This window comes from Acomys minous, assembly GCF_964271855.1.
Source record: "Acomys minous genome assembly, chromosome: 16".
In the NCBI taxonomy this organism is placed as follows: domain Eukaryota; kingdom Metazoa; phylum Chordata; class Mammalia; order Rodentia; family Muridae; genus Acomys; species Acomys minous.
This window is the reverse complement of record NC_140498.1, coordinates 37745036-37749217: the sequence shown is the minus strand read 5'-3', so window position 1 is coordinate 37749217 and position 4182 is coordinate 37745036.

The window sequence follows — 4182 nt, the reverse complement described above, 5'->3', positions numbered from 1 at the left end:
GAAAGCCCCGCCTCCTGCGCTCGGCGTGCCTCGCCTGTCGGACTCCGCCCCTTGGACCGGAGCCCCGCCCTCACCTGGCCTGTCGCAAGGCTGCGGCTTCCTGAAGTTTGTCAGAGGTGAAGTGCCAGCCACCAGGGGATCAGCAAAGTTTTCCGGCAAGAATTTAGGACCATTTTGCCGATGTGTTATTTACATTTTTATCTATATTTTATGAGCAAACGTAAAAGAACTTAACAATGGTAGAGTCTACTACCGTTCTAGAGTTCTGTGTGCCAGGCTCCTGACTGAAAGCTTTGCGTTCTTCTTTAGTGCACGAACTACTTGAAATTGCCATCCTACTGCATGCGAAGAACTTGATCACAGTCTCACTGTAAGTGGGAAGGACCAGGCTTTAACTCCTGACGATGAGTTTTCAAGGCACCTGCTCTCGACTGTTGGTACGGTGTCTTGTACAGCGTGCCGGGATCTGAGCAGTACATCAGACAGCCCTCTGAGAGGTCACATCCTGGGAAGAAGAGGGTCCTGCGAAGAGGCCACAGTGCAGACTGACAGCTAAGGGTGACCAGGCCCTACTTCCTGCCTGTTGTCACAACAGCTTTAATAAGAGCAGGAATTAGCCAGAAATATCAGTTGTATTTGTGAGCACCGTTGTCGGCTGGGCACTCTGAACTTCCTTAGGCACAGAGGAGGGAAACAATTCTGGGGAGTGGGGGTTTCTTTTTTTTTTTTTTTAATTTCTTCATGTGGTAAGACCCTGTCATGTGGAACAGGCTGGCCTCCAACTCCCAAGTGCTGGGGTTATTAGGTGAATCACCATGTTAAACTGAGGTTGATTTTGAAGAAACTCACAGACTGAGCAAGATGGAAAGGAGACCTGTCAGCTGAATCCAGTGTGCTGGACTGTGGGCCAGTTTCCTGGCTGGCCACCTCTCATTTCTTCATCATAGAACGGATTCCTGAATTAATTGGAATCTTCAGCGGCTGTACCAGTTTTTCAAATGACTGGAAGACTTTAACTGCCCAGCATGCTTGGAAGCTAAAACTAGATGGCCTTAGAAACAAAACAATCTTGTATTCCCTCAGAATTCCGCTGTACTAGATATTTTTGCTTCTTGTTGAAGGGGAAACATTTATTTTTGAATCATTTAGCATTCTTTGTGCTGATACAGCCTTCCTCCAAAACTTACCTCAGCAGAAATGATGATTCTTTTAAGTCCTAAGCCAAGTACCTACTGTTAGCACATCTGTGTGTCTGTGGATGACCTTATTCAAACCTTTCAGAGTGCCCAGCCTGTGGCTGAGGAGACCTATGAATATGGTCCAACACGGGAGTCTTAAATCTGCTTCAGATCTTTTGGTGCGGGGGCAGGTGTTACTCAATCGTGTGATTCTCAGGTGTGAACTCTGTAGATGGCAATGTCACATTGGATGTGCCTACAAGTTGTTCCTGGAGAGCAGGCGCTGTTCAGCTGCTTGGAGCTGGGAGTATAGTTAGATACAGAATGTGCTCGCTGCTCCATTGTGCGTCCTCGACATAGATTGTGCCCACTGAAGCACTGTGCAGCTGAGCCGAATTGAGATCAGCCAGAACCAAAGCAGAGAAAGCTTCCTTCTCTCTTCCTGTTCATTCCTGCTTCCTTAAAAATCTGTTATGATACACATAGCCATACGATTTATCCTCAAGATTGCTCTAAAGCAATTGTTTGCGTTATTAGTCAAACCCCTGTGAGCCCTCCCTGGCCCGCCCCCCATGGTCTCTCAAGTGCTAGGATTACAGGCAAGTGCTACCAGGCTCTCTGGATGGTTCTCATATCCTTAAACAGCATGGGCCCTCCCACCAGCCCCTGGCACCACCCTCCCACCAGCCCCTGGCACCACCCTCCCACCAGCCCCTGGCACCACTATTCTGTTTCTGTGTTTGTCTGTTCTAGGAACAACACAGCATTTGTCTGTCCATGGTGGGCTTATTTCACTTAGCATATCTTCAAAGTTTTCTTTTTTTTCCTTGTTTTTAAAGACTGAATGAGGCCAGGTGTGGTGGCACATGCCTTTAATCCTAGCACTCATGTAGAGGAATGTTAATTCAGAGCACGGCTGTTCTGGCAAGAGATCACATCCAAAGACCTTCTAAGTCTATGTGATCTTCCTGGCAAGAGAACACATGCAGCTGGGTGTGGTGTGCACACCTTTAATCCCAGCACTGAGGAGGCAGAGGCAACCAGACTGCCGTGAGTTCAAGGCCAGCCTGGTCTGCAGAGTGAGTCCAGGACAGCTAAGGCTACACAGAGAAATTTTGTCTCAGAAAAACAAGAGAGAGAGAGAGAGGTGTCACATCCAAAGATCTCCTAGGTCTGTGTGATCTGGCTGGAATACCAACACGCCTTTTATCCAGGAGACAGAGGCAAACAGATCTGAGTTTAAGGCCAGACTAGTATAGAGCAAGTATCAGGTAAAGAAAAGCTTAGGTCTAGGCATGGTGGTACATGCCTTTAATCCCAAACAATGAAGGTAAAGTTAGTTTGTAGAAAGAAGCACCCATCTTTGAAAATGATGTCTAATTGAGTGGCAGAAAAGGTGACAAATCAGAGATTTGACAGAATAGGATACGCCCAACTCTCATGAGAAGAGAGAGGAAAGGGAAGCTACTGAGGCAGTCTTACCAGGACAATAATAGAGAAATGGGTTGCAAAGAGGTAACTCAAGTGAAGATGGAATGAACCAAAAAATGAGAAGCCAGAAGATTAGGGCAGATTGCTGAGTTAGTCTGAGGCCAAGCAGAGCAATTTGGGGCAGAGAGAGAAGCCAGAATAATTAAGTCAGCCGGGAAAGGAGTTTGAGCCAGAACAGCTGAGTTGAACCAGCTGGCCCAGAGCTCAGGAAAACAAAAAACAAAAAACAAAAAACCAAGGGTGAGCTTATGAAGCAGTAAGTCTCAGAGGCTGAAAAGATTCTAGACCTAGATTGGATTGTATAGAGGCTCGAAGCTTCCAGGACTAGGCCTAGGATAGAGGAAGGAGGTAGTAAGCCTCCCAGACAAGAATTGAGCCAGGAGAATAAAAGTTAAAATTACACACTTGGGAGGCAGAGGCAAAAGGATAGCTCTTCAAGGCCAGCCTGGTTTACAAAGCAAGTTCTAGGACAGCCAGGGCTACACAGAGAACCCATCTCAAAAAAACAAAGCCACGCAACAAAAAGGTTTATTGTATGTGAATGTGTTTTATCTACATGTCTATCTATACAACACATGTATGCCTTGTGCCCTTGGAACTCAGAAGATGGTATTGGCTGCCCTGGGACTAGAGTTATGAATGGTTGTGAGCTGCCATGGGGGGTTGTTGGGAATGAAACCAAGGTCCTCTGCTGAGCCATCTCTCCAACCCCTTCCCTATGTGATGGGTATTTTACCCATAAAGTTTCTTATTTTAAGTGGCCATATCTAATAAAATTGTGTGTGTTTGTGTGTGTGTGTGTGTGTGTGTGTGTGTGTGTGTGTGTGTGTGTGTAGGGGGGACAGGCTTACAAAACAGCACCTGGGCAAGGTGCTGCAAAAGACTTAATTTATCTGCTTTAGAAGGGTTCTGTGAACAGCACTCCGGGAGCCTGAGACCATGTGTTAGGCCTGCGTGCAAGGCTGGTGCCAGTTGGTGTCTTGATACCAATCAGGCAACCTCCTGCCTCAGAAACCAGAGCCCTGCCCTCCCCTCCTCCACAGGCTCAAAGATCAAGGCCTATTACTGCTACTGTGCAGCACCACGTATAACTATTTGAGAAGCTGACAGAGGGGTGAATGAGGCAGCTTTCCTTTTTGTTTTGTTTTTTTGTTTGTTTGTTTTTCTGAGACAGGGTTTCTCTGTACAGCCTTGGCTGTCCTAGCCTCATTTTGTAGTCCAGGCTGCCATTGAACTCACAGTGATCTGCCTGCCTCTGCCTCTGCCTCTGCCTCTGCCTCCCAAGTGCTGGGATTAAAAGTGTGCACCACACCACCCCCGGCATTTTTTTTAAAGATTTATTTATTTACTATGTATAGTACATGGTGTTCTGTCTACCTGTACACCTGCAGGCCAGAAGAGGGTATCAGATCACATTATAGACGGTTGTGAACCACCAAGTGGTTGCCCGGAACTGAACTCAGGACCTCTGGAAGAACAGTCAGTGCACTTAACTTCTGAGCCATCTCTCTAG